The sequence below is a fragment of the Sinohyriopsis cumingii genome, unplaced genomic scaffold (genome assembly GCF_028554795.1).
Source record: "Sinohyriopsis cumingii isolate HCF-2022 unplaced genomic scaffold, ASM2855479v2 utg002414l, whole genome shotgun sequence".
Taxonomy (NCBI): Eukaryota; Metazoa; Mollusca; class Bivalvia; order Unionida; family Unionidae; genus Sinohyriopsis; species Sinohyriopsis cumingii.
Window position 1 is genome coordinate 63,781 of NW_028316202.1, and position 19,230 is coordinate 83,010.

Here is a 19,230-nt window from a genome sequence, read left to right on the forward strand (position 1 = left end):
ACAGACTTACGATGTGGCGATTGCGGTAAAGTGAAAACTTTTAGGAGTTACCTGCTTGAGTTGCAGTGTGTGATAATTAACTTTTAAAACGATAACTTGGAATAACGTCTTAAGGATAACAAATATGTTACTCACTGTTATATCCACTATAAAATATACATTATTCGTACATATTAATTGATAATATCGGTAATATATCATTTTGTCTAGTAAATTATGCTGAATTCGATCGAAAATAAGGAAGGCTGGTATTTACTAGCTAGCTGCTTTCAAATCCAACACGTCTGCGAAGATGATTCATATGTTTATTTCTCCGGCATCTTCTCTCTCTCAGACAAGAAAACATATACACAGCACACACAGTTGCGCTCACCTACAAATGATTTGTTTGTCTGTGGAAAAAAACAAACAACAAACATCTTCAGCATAATTTTAATCCACTCGGTATATTATTGATAGGATCTAGTTTCTAAAAGAAAACTTAAACATTGTTATTGGTTTGAGGTCTAACGCCAATTCTCAGCCATATATGGCGGCCAGCTAAAGTGGTGGATTAAGAAGCCACATTAAGAACATCAGACCCACTGGAAGCTACTGGCAGCTTTCTCACATAGATACATCGGCCTAGCTGGCGCAAGTGAGATGTCAGTGATCGGTAAGGCGTCAGAATTCGACCACTCGGTCACCCTGTTGTCCAAAGTTACAGACTGAAAGGTTTTACTTCTAGAATGTCAATATTTTAGAATATTGTAAATCTCCATGCAACAAATGCAAACCTCAATCGTTGGTTGTTTGCGTTATTCTTAACAGGATATAGCAAGTGATTACATTATTTAAATTCAGTTATTTAGTGGTCAAAGATTATATTGTGTTCGTTCCCAATAGCCGCTTGGGAATTTAGCACCTTAGTGAGTCCTAGGCGGTATGTCGCCAAACATAACCTACAGCAGTAACACTACACACACGTTTTTCTAAGTTTGAGATTCGCATTAATTGAAATATGTTGTGTGAATATAAATCATCGATCTTTACTTTAGTAACACTCCTACTTGTTGCAAAAAATATAAACGATAGGGTACGTTTCGTGAGATCTCCATCCTAATTTGTATTCAAAGTCAAAACATAGTGCTAAATAAATGCAATAAAGGCAGAAGGCTTAATGGCCGGTGGTTTGTTTTCATGTTCTGCACCAAGACCACCATCTTCAATTTCCCGCCTTTAATTCAGTGGCCATGGGATAGTGTGCTGTTTTAACAGTTTACCAATGCACTTTATGATTTTCAGAATGGTCAATGATTTGAGAAACATCCTTTGGTAACTTACCAAATTTATCCAACTCGTTGTAAACGCGATATCGACGCTTTATTATTTTACATTTTTTCGAAGAAAAATCACGTTCTACTTTCTGAGAATGCGTTCTCTTTCTGGATTTTGAACGAATTTGTCAAATACTGACATTAACATATAGTTAATGTATGTTCCATATACATTATCATTCCCCGAGCACAATCTATTGAACGATGAATATTTCGCCTTCTCTACCCTTGATTCATTTGCCAAAGTCCTAAAGTATCTCATGCGGCTTCTCTGTACAGTGACGCGTAAGCAAGCTTTAGATAATAGAGCTTGCACACGCGTCACTGTATAGTTCTGATACAACTCGAGTTGTTCTGTCATTGAATGCAAAATGCCGTAGTTTACATACGTATACAACAGAAGGTACTTTAATTATTCCTCGATTTTAAAACTTGCTAAGGGCTTGTTTTCGCCGTTACCGATACAGATAAAATAAAAGGGCATATGCATATGTTTGTCTTCATCACATTGTGCTTCTCTTTATTTCTTTTGGTTTTAAATAGCATGTTAGATGAACAGCGCATAAGTCGTATTTTTGACTAAGAGGTTTTGAGCATTGTCAAAGAGAAAATCGGGAAAAAACAGACAGTTCTTTGCTAGCGAATAAAACAGCAGAGCTTTTCTTTTGTGTTATATAAGACTCCATAATTTCGTATAGCTTGACATTTCTTTAAGCAAATGTTGCATGTAATGATGCGAATGAACCATTCAAGTGGTTTCGTCTCCTAAATAAACGTAATTCATGCTGAGATAATCACATAACCACGCAAAGATTATTTAGTTTAGTGATCAACTCATGTATCATTAGGAAAAGAACCACGCAAATTATGGCCCTGACATAAGCACTGCTTAAAAAGTATTTCTACAGACTGTTTCCCATAAAAACTAATTCATAACTTGACATTACCGAATTTATTTCTAAACCCCTGTAGTAACGGGTTTGGAATAGAGAGTTTGTTCAGTAAACAATAACTTGTTCTCTTTATAGAACTTTCTTTTAGGCGTTTGTGACTGGAGCTATAGTTATATTCCTATAAGTATTCATGTAAAATTAGCCCTTCGTCCTATCTTTAAAGAGCGTTATTGCCATTAATTATTTAATGAGGTTTGGGTATTTGTTTGTCTCATATTATTTTGTGAATCAAATTCCAAATAACGGTATACTGCTTTGAAAGTCCGGAAACAGTAACTTATCATCATCAATACCGTCATGACCAGTTATTTTTTATTATTGGAAGACACAGTTTCACAGCTGATGCCTTCTATTCTATGCATTGGATGAAAGGATTTATACAAGTTGGAACAGTTTTCTTTTGCTGTGTTGATTAAGGCCTGTTAGGTCGATCCGGGTATATTTATAATCATGCGGATAAGTATCGTCATGGAGTAACAATCTAGAAAAATGATTTGTCCATAACTTAAATTGAGTCAAGGTCGCATATAACTATTCCGTCTGCTTCGGTCCTGTTTACAGCTATCATTCCACCGAAATAGCCTTTTCAAGTTTTCTGAATTGCTCTCTTTCGTATATTTCTTAATAGGCATACAAACTATCCAAAAAGTTTGTTCATTTTCGTATTATTCGCGAATGGCAGGAATCCCCAGCCTCATCACCTGCCAGTAGAGATCTATCCTCTAAGTTTATGTCCAATTTCCATATGCGATATGTTTTGTTACGAATATGTGTGCACGAGTCATGTAATATTTATATCTTGAATAGTAATTCTAATATCGACATTTGTCTTTCTTACTACCCAATGTACATTTATAACTGCATTGCTTATTATGCCTACGTATTACATAATTTGCTGATCATCGATGATATCGACCATACCAATTAAGTGAAACTTACTTTTCTTATTATATGGAACCATACCTAAAGGAGATATGGCATGTTTATTAAGTCTCGCTGTCTTCATAACTATTAATCAGTTGGGGTCAAATTAAACTGACTGTCCACAATAGGATAAAGCGTTTCAAGCGTATAGATTGCTTGAGAAAATATTTTATTTACACATTACAAAAGTAGTTTTAAAAAATCCCTATATTTTTCTTACGTTAGTCACGTAGGTGACTAGTTCAAGTCAGGCATAGTTGATATACAGACATAATAAAATTATAATAATCGCCATGAATGTATTCCACCAGTGATCTTTGTCACTGCAAAAGATGCCTAGACTAAGAAAGTAAAACTAAGTTAGGTAAAGTGTGTACACCATGCGTTTACTTATTTAGTAAGTTAAAATCAGCCAAAATACAGTGTTGTCCTTGGAATAAGTTATATGACCTCACATGATGGCGTTATTAAATGAAGAAATGTAAAATAGATACATATCCACTTACTCAGACGAGACGTTTGTACCAGTGAATGAATTTATTTGGAGTCTCCTACGATTAATTGGAAAATTATTGTACGTATAATGAATCCAGAAAATTGGCAGATATAACATGGGACCTATTGAAGGATTTAATAAGTCGCATCACATTTCAACAAACATGTCGCCCATTTAAACCAGTAACCTAGCAACATTTCAAAATGTATGAGTTGACTTATTTGGCTCATTGTCAATAGATACATCATGACCAATACCAATAGATGAAATAGGTAGAGAGACAGAATCTAAAAAGTTGTCTAATGTTGCTATAGGTATATTACACGTTGCTTGTCATCAGAATTGTAATTCAAGGAGAGTGAGTGGTACATAAATTTAAAGACTGAAACGGAGAAATAGGTAATTAATATTGTATGACGAAGAGCTATTTTCAGACAACGATATATATATGTTGTATTAATAAGTGAGACGATTTGAAAAACTACGAATGTTAATGGTGAGCAGTTGTGTGCTTGTATAATGGAAAAAAACATTGAGATTAATCATTTGATAATTGCAATCCGGGAGAAAACCTTGTTTCATTAAAGTAGCTGCTGATAGTTAGACCAGAGTTATAACACTAGAAGCAGAGTACTAATCATATATAACAATTGTTTATTGTGTGCATTGAACCAATTAGACGGTGAATTTGTTATCAAATGATACTTTTGATATGATAGATGAAGGAAATAATGTAAATACGGTTCAAATATAACGAAATCTGTGTAGTAATGGAGAGGTAGAAACAAAAGAATCAGTGAATACAATCTCTCAATAACTTGCAAGTGAACAAGAGAAAGTTACTAAACCAACTCGATTTTTTATTATAAAACGGTGCACTAACGCTTCTTTCATGAAGATTTTGCACTTACAGTTTCACCGAAATAAAGTTGTACAATGCAAATGTAATAACTTTCCAAGGTGTAGAAATTCAAATTCTAGGTGTAGCTAGCAGTGGCTTCACTGATTATGTGTTCGTTAGCATTTAAGAAAGCTACGAAAACAAATAGCAGCTACTTGCTTGCTATATGGCAAAAATAACAAAAAGGTGGAAATTGTAATGCCTGATATAATTAGCACTTTGTTAACTAAAAGCTTATATTATACGCATGTCGACAGAATCTAAGAAAATACTTAGTACAAACTATCAAAAATAAGCGTTTAATAAATTATGACATGAATTTTGATTTGTACCTGAAAGCGTATAAATGCAATAACAACACTTTACTAATTTGATTGGTTTTGTATACAATTAGATAGAAAACCTAGCGAATTAGGGCAATTCAAAGTATAGCTTGATTAACCTATTTAATTCGGACTACAATATGGTTTTACACTATGCATCAGAAAAATAATAAAAACATTAACAAGTTTAATATAATTCATGAAATAATTTATTTTCCTAGAATACAAGGTAAAACACAAGGTAAACGAACATTTGAAATGACATTACAATATTGTGATTTCAATTCCAAATAATCTTTAAGATGCTATCCCAAGTCCAGGAAATCCAGTATATAATGTGCTGTTGTGCTAATGGTCTAGGAAGAGCTGATGTGCTAAAAGTATTGATGTATCATAATTGTATAATCCAGAGTGCCCTGAATAAATTCGCAATGATTCGAAATAAATGATATAGTCTAAAATGTCAATGATCACCCTGCTACTCACAAATGAGCAAATGTTAAATAAACAGCTCCTCCTAAACTGCATCGGAACACAACTGAACCCAATTTAAAAATGAATACAACCAGGATACAATAAGACAACAAGGATGTCAATGATCACCCTGCTACTCCCAAATGAGCAAATTTTAAATAAACAACTCCTCCTAAACTGCATCAGAACATAACTGAACCCAATATAAAAATGAATACAACCAGAAAACAATAAGACAACAAGGATGTAGATCAAACGCTTACCTCCAGAAAAAACCCAGCAATCAGCAGGCATTGATAAAATTCAAAGATTTAATTAAACTGAAATACAATAACTCGAACAAGTTTATAGAAAACTCAGCGTAAAAAGATATGAGGCATATTTCTACCTTATAATATGTACAAAACATCAAACATAACTTATATTGGTTTCTTTAGATAATTACAAAGTACACTCAATGCATTTTGTTGGTAAACATGTGCTAGCTCATGGTGCCCGTTTGAAACAAAATATTAAACATCAAACAAATATTGAGAGACTATGATATGATTGATTGACTCAGTATCGACGCTAAAGCAAACAATGTGTATTTTAACAAGCCTAATGATGATAAACCAGGAAATAATCGAAATTAATATACATACGTGTCAATGGATCCAAACGTCGACAATCTATGTTGATGGTCCATATGCTTTTGATTTCCTTAAATGGATAGAAACATATCTAAACGAAATAAATAATCCATGATGTCAACAAGTGATGGTTGACAAATTTAAAGAATCCAAATAAATGATAAGGTGTTTGCAAGAACATTTTAATGGTTATCATTTTGCACCTTGATCTTACTGCTGCTGATTTATCGCTACTACATAATATATTAATTTCCTCGATCTGTAAGCGATGCATATGTATAATCAGCGCCAAATCTGTTAATCTTGAGACGGCAAATGTCTGTTTATTATAAAAACAATTGGCTTATGACACATTTCATGAACACATTCCTTTCCGAAAAGGCGTGCGCGACATTTTCCTATTCACCACAGCCTGCTGATTATTTTAGATCAGGAATTAGTTTTGCTCCAGAGTGAGCAATTTACGCTTTCCCCTTTTCCGGTAATAGTAAAACTTCCACTCATGTTGCCTCCGTATTTTAAAATAATGGGTTATTTAGCTCTGACAAATTATGGTTAATGTACTTCTCTACTTTAACAGAAGAGAGTTAAATCTTTCTTTCGGGAACAAAGCCCAAGACACGTTATTTTCTTGTTCTTTACTAGTCATGTCAGTCAGCGGGTTAGTTTTAAATGAATGTTTTAATACACATTTCATGTAAAGGTCTATTTAAGAGAGGATCAATTTAATTTTTTTTCTTGGTTTCTGGTCCAGAAGCAAATCTGTTTGCTTGAATTTGTTTCAGGTTTCGGTGCCATCTACCAAGACTCACTTATTCGATGGTCAAAGCATTCTATACCGTATTACATCTGCTGGTTCTTTCTGTGAGATTGCCGATATAGGTTTTGTCAAACAAGTTGATTAAAGCCGTAATATACTTCTTGCTGTAATTCGTGTGCAGAAGAGTATCGTCAATATAATTACATTTCCCATTCCTTTTAACAATTTGCGCATATGACGGATGCTGATGCGACTGAAGTGATTAGTACGAAAGACACAAACTTCAAGTTACATAAATATTTTGGGGTTAGGTATGTCTTTAACGTATGGCATAATCGGCTTTCAACATATGCTAGATGCAATGGTCATGAGACCCAGTTTATAAATGTTGTTTCCCTACCACGTTTAAAACATTCCATATTTTCCACCGGTTCCGCATCAAAAACAATAGTTTTGCGAAGGTCAGTACAAAACAATGTTTCTGCCATCTTTCATTCTGACCAACACCACGCGGAACGGGAAGGTGTAGTGTGATGGTTCAATTACCCTCATGTCTGGCATTTTACCTAATTTTAAGTCGATTGTTAGAGTGTATTGTATGTCCTTTAAGTTTGATTGATTGTGAGGTGCCTACGTCTTTTTCATGCTTGTTATCCTGTCCTTATACAAATTAGAAATTCTATTTGAGAGAATGATGCTGTACAGAAACACATGCTAATATTAGCTACTACGTCTTTTCCCACCTACATGGGGAAGTCAAGAGCAATTTCGTTACTGGGGAATACTTTTAGTTTGCCACCCGACTAGTCTTCGATGACCATAGTACATACCATATTCAGCATATCTATCCTATCATTTGCTCAGGCATTACTACTTCCCGCTTTAACTTATTTGCATGAAATATTCCATATATGTTCCAAACTATGTCCATTCCTAATATGTTGTACATTTAGCCTTTCACCAGCATGACATAAAATGACCCTTTACGTTTGACTTACAATGTGCCACTACTAGAGGGAAGATGTATAAACACTTTATCACCTACTTCGAGCTCCACGGTTACAATATTTCGCACATTTGCCAGCCGACATCGCGAGTTCCTGGTGCAGAATTATCCTAGAACAATACAATGATATAACGTATTCCATATCTAAAGGTGAAAAATTACTACCATCCGACGTGGTAAATTCTTTTGTACATTGATTCTTACCACCGGTTTAAAATCTTAGGAAAGGTACCGGTCACATTGTTCTCCGATGATGAGATCAATGCCAATTTTTGTCTTTGCTATAGCTTAAATTGATCAGGCGAAATATCTGTTAAGTTTTCTGAACCTTAGAGTCCATGGAGCAGTTGTTTCTTATTATCCACATGTGACCTAGTTTATTCCGCTATGCTAGTGAGAAATTGAAAATGTAACAAAGATGGGGTCTAGAACACTCAATATTTCGAATTGTTACGTTGTATATGGGATAGTCCATATATATTGCTTCGATGTTTCATTTCACGACACACGATGAATTGTGCGATTTCAAGCCAGACTTTTGGTTATCTCTGAGAAGTCTCCGAGATACCCCTACGTCTATACACACGGTGTCGAGTGAAACCTTACCGTCCTAACCACCGCAATACTGTTTGCTTACAGTCTCTTCGAATTGTGGAAAAGACAATAGATACTCAACCGAATAACATGACTAAAGGTGTTTGCACACGTAAAACGGAGCTATATATATATATATATATATATATATATATATATATATATATATATATATATATATATATATATATATATATATATATATATATACATTCTACCTTTTGGACAAACCCTTTTCCACACATGCGGAGCATTCCCTGTCGATACGAATAGCAACCTTCCAAACTATAAAACTCTCTCCTCATAAGCACGTTTTCTTGTTTCATGTGAGTGCCGTGTCTTTACATTGTTTTTGGAAACGAAGTGTTAGCGATATAATGTTCTTGTGCAGCAATGTGAGAGATACTTGTGAAGGATATTTGCCTCAGAAACAGATACTGCTTTTACCGCATGTTTTTTACAATTGCGTTTTGAGATGAAGTCTATTTGACTCTTTAATGTTGTTTAACCTTACCACATTTAAATCATCGTTGTGGACACGTACACGTTCTACTTACTCTGTTATAACGTTCTTCTCTAATTCTACCTATATGCATGTTTTGAAACACATGACTGCATCTCTGGAATCGTTTAATTATTTCACACAGAGCATACAGAACAATTGAACATTCAACCTTTAATAAATTTATTATGTCACTATATAACCAATATTATGTGTGTGTATGCGTTTGTGTTATAAAATGCTAATTAGGTGGCTCACAGTGCTTTCCTTTTTTCTGCAGATAAATGTTTATATATATATATATATATATATATATATATATATATATATATATATATATATATATAAAGAGAGAGAGAGAGAAAGAGAGAGAGAGATAGATAGATAGATATATACATTGATAGATGTATATAGGTGTGTGATATTAATTATACTATTCATTGGTTATACTAGAGAAAATTGGCATCATTGCCAATATATGTACATTTGCAAAATTAACTGTTCATATTTTTGCTATTAATATGAATGCTGTTAGTCATTTTATTTGTAAGCATGACAATGAAATAACGTGGTTGATGTGCATAATTATTAATTATTCCGTAATTGGTGACGTAATTATGATCAGTATCATTTTATACTTAGATAAACATCGGAAATATTTGCATGAGAGGTACATTTTAATCCTATTCATAGGGGTTTTCTGGAAGTACACGACCAAGATAAGTGGCTGAACGCATGTACCTCTTTATGCTTGTTTCCTACATCCACAGTTATCTTCAATTGAACAACATATATCCTACCTTCAAAGTAGGTATGTGTTATGCAAAGGCCATCAAATCACTGCTGGTTACATTTATTCCTGGATACAAAACCAGCTGCATATTAATGCAGTGCATTAGTACAATACGCTTTTGTCATTTGATGTGAACACTGAGCCAGCTTTCCAATTTTTGTTTACATTAGATATTTCGTTTACATGTGTTATTTTAGTATATTCTTGTAGTTATATCTAAACCAATTGTCACAGCTGCATACGTTGAGTCAGTTTTACACCTTGGTCAACAAATTGTTGCTCATATATGGGTATGTATGTATGCATATATACATATATATATATATATATATATATATATATATATATATATATATATATATATATATATATATATATATATATATATATATATATATATATATATATATATAGATAGATAGATAGATAGATAGATAGATAGATAGATAGATAGATATATACACACACATACAGAGAGAGAGAAAGAGAGAGCACTGTAACCGGTTATATAATGGAGAGGATCCCATTTCCACGAGCGTGTCACTGCGGCTATGTCTAGTTAACCGGATGGAGTCCATAGCACGCCAAGGGGTCGTACCGGCATAGCCACAACACCCTATTTACACTGGAGGACTCCAGGTCCACCACACAACCTTCAAGGACGAGAAGCTGATACCTGGCCATTTTCCTCTATTATACCTTCCCATGTCATACTCAGTTCCAAGAATGTCACGTGTTTGACACTTCTAGACCACAGTGTAACATTAGGCCTGAAGTCGGTGTAACATGTGCCTCATTGGATTAAGATAGATCGATGCATGCAAAAAGAGAATTATGAAATACACGCCTTACAGTCATACTGTAGAACAGTGCATTTAATCCCAATTCAGTTATGGAATATATCTTTGTTTTATCCCAATGCAGATTAGAAAACGGGAAGTGTGTGGTTAAATCTTCAAATATACATTAAATATTGCATAAGTTCCTTCTTCCATTACTGGACGATATATATTAGTACACAGTGGTCAACACAGTTTGGGGAGTCATAGCTCAGAAAGTTACAAGACAATCGCGCAGTAAGAAATTTTAATTAGTTGCAAAGTGTGTCTTACGTAGGCTGGTCGGCTGTGTGTGGATCTGACAGTTTCCTTATAAATATATTAAGGACCTGCAAATTATATTAGTCCAGTCAGAGTTCCTCCTGGAAAACTTTCCATTTAGAGGATAAAATTGTAATTTAATGACAAATTCAAATGCACATTTATTTGAAATATAGTTTTTTTTCTGTTTTCTTGTTTACTGCATTTATTTTATCATTCCATGTAAATCGAAGGTTTAAAGAAATCTTTTTAAAGAGCTACAGTGTATCAGATGCTTCTATGTCCTAATTGACGTTGAGAGTAACAATTTAGGATTTTGTTCTAGGTTAATATTGAATTATAACGTAAACGAATGTACGTGTGTATGAAAGCTGTTTTGAATGTATACATGAAGAAAAAACCTCCTGTTGAAACAAACATATATTCCTGATACAATATGTGTTGCGTTCGATCTCTCACTATGTCCTATACTGTTTGCATGTGGGGCATATGGTGAAATCAAGGCCTACGATGTTCTAAATGTCATACCACATTACATTTGTTTTATACAAAAGTGTTTTTTATTTTAATAGTGTCAATAGGTAAATACAGTTATTGATGATAATTGATATTTCTAATAAATATATGATTATGTCATTCCTAAGTGTGGTTGCTGATATTCCTTGTGAAAACACATGGATTTAATCACTAATCTGACCACCTACTGAGTTTATATAAGTCCACTTTCAAGGCGTCAGCTGCTAGGATTGTGTAATCGCTATTCATTAATAATGACGTGTCGGCTGCAACAATTTCCATCAAAATGCATTTAAATGACAATATCTTTTACTATGGTACAAGTAAACGTGGTCCAAACATTGATTGTTGGGGCACATTTCTCCTGATATACTGATATTAAGTACTGCTTATGTTTTACGATATTTTGTTGATGAATGAACTAATGCAATATAACCTTATACATAAGTGAGAACTTTGTTCATAGTAGCAAATTACTAAAATAGCGCAGACTTATTCAGTGTAAAGATTTAAGTGTTCCCGCAGTAAAATCAGCATGAGCGCTTCAATGTTGGAAACCAACACTAGACACGAACATGTTATATTCAAAGTTGTTTTACCAGAATAGACATATTGTCTAATATCATCTCGGTTATGTATTTTGATTTCGGTCAGTGTGATGCAGGAGCTTGAGGTATTACATCTTATGGAACATGCTCCTGTTATAGTGCGTCTGAATAATTATACAACATATGAAACGTGCTCTCGTTATAGTACATGTTAATAATGACACAACTTTATTTGCATTTTGTAATTTCCTTTCCGCTGATAAGTGTTTACATTAACGATGAACATACATCATTATGTCACGTAAGTACATGTAGCTGACCATTACATAGGTTCTACGTACATTGGCACAAAACGGTGAAGTTTGTTTGTGAAGCATAAGGCGACGTTTGTCTGGAAAATATTAATTTTGTATGAGTTCAATGTGAACCAGCTTTATAGTTGTACCTAACTATATATCATTACAGACTCGACAAAACGTTCCGCACGTGTTAGTCTGGTAATGTTGATAATGGGTGACTACATTATTACCATGATCGTTGTATCATATTATTTAAAATGAGGAGGAAATTATTACTTGGCAACCCGTCTTAAGCAACAATATATTTCATTATGCTTAAGTATGTCGTCACTTTTATAACATCTAGCCTACATTTCAGTGCTGATTATTAAAAAAGGCAATAACTGTTTGAAACAAACTTTGAATACACAAATAATAATGAATAAAACTAAAATCGATTATTGTATATATCATTGTCACTGTATTATAAGACATGCATACCAGCACGTAAAAATCAAAAATATATTTCAAATGCTACATATCGATAAAGTTATGTTCACTTCAGAAAATCACCAGAGGAAGCCGTTGAAGAAAGCCAAGCTGATTTATATGTGTTCCATTTCTTGTTTCACTTTGAGGTATAAAACGTCAATTTCCGCGTGATATTACATTATTTCGCGAGTTTGGTTATGCACTACATTATTAGGAAGTCAAACATTTCATTGTCATATATAACTCGACTTATTTTTTCGCATATATATATATATATATATATATATATATATATATATGTAAGGAGTATGTGGACTCAGTTCCAGTAATAGACAAGAATGATCAGTAACGAGTTTTCTGCAGTTCAACAAATATGGCATGCCCTTAGAATACAAATTTAAAGATTGAACTTTCGTTATTGCGAATTAAGTCCGATAAAATCATACAATTAGGGATAAAGGTCTTAACAAGTCTTCTTAAGATCAAACTTCTGATAGATGTTAGTTCCTTAGTTGAAACCGAAATTAATTCCAGCGCTGGAAGTGTTGATGTGCATATGGTTGGTCGTTCAGTGATGATGTGTAACGTTATTGCAAATGATTTACATAGCGCAGAGGTTATCGGAGTAAACATTGAGGTGCTCCCGAGTAAAATCAGCATGAATGCTTTAATGTTGGAAACGAACACGAGACACAACATTGTTGTATTAAAAGTTGTATTACCATTATAGTAATAGTGTCTAATAGCATTTCGATGATGTATTTTGATTTCGGTCGGTGTGATGCAGGAGCTTGTGTTCTTACATCATATGGAACATGCACTTGTTATATTACGTCTGAAGAATGCTACAACATACTAAACTTGCTGTTGTTATAGTACATTTGAATAACGATACAACATTAATTGCATTTGTTTCTTTCTTTTCAGTTGGTAAGTGTTTATATTAACGATGAACATACAGCATGATGTTACGTAAGTACATGTAGCTGACCATTACATGGGTTATACGTATATTAGAACAAAAAAGTGAAGTTTGTTTGTGAAGCATCAGGCGTCGTGTGTCTGGAAAATATTATGTCTGTAGCAGATCAGTGTAAGCCAGCTTTATAGTCGTAAATAGCTATATAGCATTACAAAATCGACAAAATGTTCGGCACGTGTTGATCTGGTAATGTGGAGAGTGAGTGACAACATTAGTAAAATAATCGTTGTATCCGAATATGTGAAATGAGGATAAACTCACTATATGGCAACCGGTTGTAAGCAACACTGTAGGCAACCAGTAGTACGCAACAATATCTTTTAATATGCTTCAGTATGTCGTCGTTTTATTCAGTCTTGCCTACATTTTAGTGCTGATTATTAAAAAAGGCAATAATTGTTTGAAAAGTATCATTTGAATACAAAAATAAAAATGAATGAATTTAAAATCGAGTAATGTACATATCAATGTCATGGTAGGATAAGATAGGCTTACCAGCATGTACACAATCAAATAGATATTGCAAAATGTACAGATTGATAAAAGTTGTGTTAAATTCAGAATATCAACAGAGGAAGCCATTAAGCGAAGCCAAGCTGCTTTATGTGTTCATTTTCTCGTTTCTCTATGATGTATAAAGCGTTACTTGCCGCGTGATATTACATTATTGCTCGATTCTGGTTATGAATTACATTATTATATAGTATTTCATTCCATTACCATATATGATTCGATTAATTATTCGCATTATATATATATATATATATATATATATATATATATATATATATATATATATATATAATCGATGATCTCAATTCAAGTAATATACAAGAGTGAGAAGGAACAGGTTTTGTACGATTCAGCAAATAATGTATATCCTTAGAATACAAATGTAAAGAAAGAAATTCGTTATTGCGACTTAAGTCCGATAAAAACCATCAACTGAAAGATAATAGTCGTAGCAAGTGCTAATGATCAATTATCTGAAGAAACTTCTTTAGCGGAAATCCAAAGTAAACCCAATGCTGGAAGTGCTGATGTGCCTGTGGTGGGTCGTGTAATGGTGTTTTGCACATGCCATTTTGTTAAATCACAATAATACAATTCCAAATATATCCTTATTTGAAATTTCACTATAAATGCAAGTCTCAATTTCCAAACATATTATTTCTTAAGGCCACGTTGTATATCCAGTAAATAAATAAATTTTAAAAATAAATTCCTGCCCCAATAAATCACCGAACAGAACAATAATACAACCGATTATGCAAAGACCTTACATCACGAATTAATGCTTTCTAGAAAAATAAGAGTATGTAGTCTTCTACTTTAACTCAGGTCGTTGTTAGCATTTTCTAAACAATGGCTATTATCTGATGGAAAATATCTTTCTAGAATGTTCCTAATATTTTCAAGATAGAACATCAGTTATAAATAAAAGGTCTGTTACTAAGTTATAACATCGGATGTGGAATATATAAGGATAACCATGTATATTTATCGGGGCATTAAATAGCCTAGGCCGTGACCCAAATACATATTTAGTTTTATTAATAATCATCCCAATATTCAACACATACATGTAGTTTTTAAAGTATCAGCCTCGGATGCTGGAGGCCACATCATTTAGACATAAGAGAATAACCATTCCAGCTGATCATTATACCGCGGTCATCAGCACCACAAGGCCAACAATGTCAAACACTTGAGGAGTATGATCAAAAAACGCAGCCAAGATTAAAGACAAATAATACAAATCAGTATTAATGAAATGTTGCAAGAGGATATTAAAAAAGAGATTTCAAATAAAAATATGTTATCAGCACCAACGATAATCCTTTAGACTTATCAGAGAGAATTCGATTTTGATAAAATGTCTATAATGGGTTCGAACAAAAGCAAAAGCTATGACATTAAAGATAATCACTGTCATATTCTTGCTGCAAAATTCGAATTTTGGAAATTACGCAAAGGTGGACTGTCTCCTAATTGTGTGATACCCAACCAGAAATGAGAAATATAATCTGATTTTATCCACGTGTAATTGATCTTATGAAATTCCCGCATCACAGTGGTATGTTTTTTTTTATTTTGCCGTACGAATGTTTTACTTTTTCTGACACTGTCTTTAGTGTAGTGTTTCAAGGTTGCTATTACATTTCCGTTGAATCTTTAATTAAAATCGATGAATTTAGTTAGGATATTTTGTAATAATTTAGAGACATGAACGGTATTAAACGAGATAAACATTAACAAATGAGAGAGTATGTTGCATGTGGCATTGTTAAAGCGAGTTTCCTCAGACATAAATATTTATTTAATAATAGTTTGTCGAAAGAAAAAATCCATTTTAAGCAAGATAGTCTGCATGGTCATGACATGTTATCATCATAAGGTATTTCAACATCTTGCACTAGAGTATGGTCAAAGTCAAATCAAATTAAACTCTTTGAAACTAATCGATGGCATTCAAATTACTCTTGTACAGCTTTATCCGCTTTACCCCATCTATTGTCATACTGTTGGACGGGTTATTTTAGTACAGAAAACAAAACAATTGTTATGCCTTATTTGGTACACAGCTTTAACAGAAAGTACAAAATTTCATTAGACTTTGATGGGAATGTAGAATAATTAATTATTTAATTCGATATATTTTCAAATTTTGAATCAATCCGGTGCAATGTATATCAGTACTATTGAGCATATTGAATATTAGGTGAAAGTTGTTTTTGGCAGATACAGAGCCAATGCTTTTGGCTTGTTAAAAATTTATTGCTCACCATGTAATTGAGGTTAAAACGTATGTTATTAACTCTTTCAAGTGCACCATAGTATAATGAATAATATACAACTCTTCTAAGAAATTTATTGCCATAACACTACTAATACAAGAAATAGCTATATAGGATAGAGTCAATTAACTCAGCTATAGTAACTCTTAATGATCCTGTTTGGAAAAATCACTATACTTTCCTGGCATGACAATCTTGCATTCGATCTATGTAAGCCATACCATATCACAAGCCTCATTTTATAATTAAGTCACTCCAGATCTTACCCGTAATAAGTATGTCGTAAACAGTAAAAACTGCAATGTGTAGTTTGATGAAGACACGTAAATGCAATTTCTGTTTCATGCTAACATATTGTATGCAAGAAACCTAATCAATACCCAAACTGAAATGTTTTTGATTTGTTTCCAGAATGCAGTTTCAAAATTATGCAGTATATTATTGTTCAGTGTAATACCTCTGCTGCCAGGTGTAAACTTTTAAATAAAGAAAAAGGTACCAGTTGATAAAACATATTACATATTAGTATTTAACATATGTGGAAAGGATGGTGCCTTCGATATTAATACTTATAATGCCAGTACTACTACTACTACTACTAATTCTGCTAATATCAATAATGATACTAATAATAATAACAATATTACTACTACTACTATTACTACTACTAATAATAATAATGATGAAAATAATAATAATTACTTTGCTAGTAGTAGTGGCTGTAGTCGTAGTTGTAGTAGTATTGGCAGTAGTAGTAATCATAGTAGAATAAACTGTAGTACTAGCAGTAGTTGTAATTTCATCTATTTATATAGTCATTCATTTATGTAACTAGAATAACACTTTGTGTCAGGATTGATCGGTCTTATAAGTTGTCAATAGAAATGTCGCTAGTTGGATCCAACAATCTAATAACATGTCATAGCTATCATTCGGCCAATAATTACGCATGAAACATCTAAACAAAACAGCAGTTAAAATGTTAGAATCTGAATATATAAGACTATTGTTTCGAAAAGTTGTCATGGAAGAGACTTTGTTTATAGTCAAACAAGCACTTTTAGGAAACCATGTGGTTAAGGATTGGATGACTAAAGGGAAAGAATGGTGAATACATATTTGATTAGGAAGAATTATCTCCATAAGACAAGCAACATGGCTTCATTAAGACAGACAATTTAGAAACTGAAAAATAATACTTGTAGCAATGTTGCGTTGGTAAAACGGAAAGAATTGCATAGGTCATTTGAGAGTTGCGAGCCCGAAGAAAATGTTATTTCTCTATATTAGGTACCGATTAATAGTCATAATATAAGTCAATAGAAACATCTGTGTTAAAGACATACTATAACAATTTTCTACGACACATATTCAGTAGTTATTCCGCGCTTTTTTTGTCATTAAAATAAATATTCGGTAAGATGGAGTAAGGAAATACAAGATAAATACGATACAAAAACTAAGTATTATAATGAAATCACAGTGGTATCACAGCAAAAGTAATAAAATCAGCTAATTGAGTTAGGAGACTGATGCGTATGTCGGATTTATTAAAAGGAAAAATTAGTATATAATAAACGCAAGACTAGTTTAATAAACTTTTAGATGATTTTTTACTTGTACCTGAAAAGGGAGAAATTCTTGAACATGTTTTACTGATTTTGCTGGTTTCTACCAATTTAACCATACCTCAGATAATGTTATCAGTGTATGACACAAATATCAAAGGAACTCGCTATCAATCCATATATTATTAACCTCACATGAATAATAGAACTCATAGAGGAAATGAACCCTTGCGTTTTAGGAAAAAAATTCTTAATGTGTATAGCTTGATTCGCTTAAGATTTAATGAGACTGAACTACTAGAAATATGAAACATTAATTGAAAACTCATTGTATACATAATTAAAGTGGCACAGTACTATTGATATATAGGTGCAAGCGAATTATAAAGGATTCCGATATCTGTCTTTGTGTAATTGCAAACTGGAATGCACTTAAATACACAACGTCTATCTCACGATATCAGTTTATACAATGCAAGAAATTGTTAGAGTTATAACAATTACACGCACAGACACACACAGACACACACACACGCACACACACACACACACACACACACACACACACACACATATATATATATATATATATATATATATATATATATATATATATATATATATGTGCGTAATTTTAATCTCTCTTGATCCAAACCTCTTACAAATGTAGGGTTGGTACACTGAGTGTTATAATGTCTATTATGGCGTGAAGCCACATTTATTGATTTACCTTTATCTAGCCACGTTAGTCAATGAACTTGGAACAGCGACATAATTGTGTGCGAATTTTCTGTATAACACGACTAACCAATAGAGCGATGGGACCTGCGTATATGTTTCTAATTTAGAATCGTATGTTGTATTCAATTTTCTCAAGGCCGGGTTTCAATTAATCGGACTGACTTAATAAATGGTCAAAATGCATCTATAGTATAATACACCTATTGGTGCTACATGTGATATTAGCCATTAATAGTTTGTCGAAAAATGTTATTACATCTGTAAAGTGCTGTTCCCGGCAATGCTTGTACACGAGTATATCATCAAAGAAACTATAGTTTGCCGATGGCATTTACGTGCGGCGTCATCTGCGATGCGCACCTGCCAATAATACTTATTGTGATCAAGTTCTGAAATAATGGTGCATTGCTAATTGTGAAAACAAAACAAATTTTCTGTTTTTGTCATCGGTGCCTTATAGAAAGCAGTTATTTAACTATTTTCTTCCTTCCTTCTCTTTCAACAACACCAAAGTGTGGGGTGGGGACGAATCC

General features: G+C 33.2%; 1 long non-coding RNA gene across 1 annotated transcript in view; it reads left to right on the plus strand.

The window, feature by feature from the left end:
- LOC149770752 (uncharacterized) overlaps positions 1-14,237 on the plus strand; it is a 60,807-nt gene extending 46,570 nt beyond the window's left edge. The window contains exon 5 of the long non-coding RNA XR_016418477.1: positions 13,536-14,237. This is a non-coding gene — a long non-coding RNA (uncharacterized LOC149770752). The remainder of the gene's footprint in view (positions 1-13,535) is intronic.
- Positions 14,238-19,230: the final 4,993 nt, after the last annotated feature.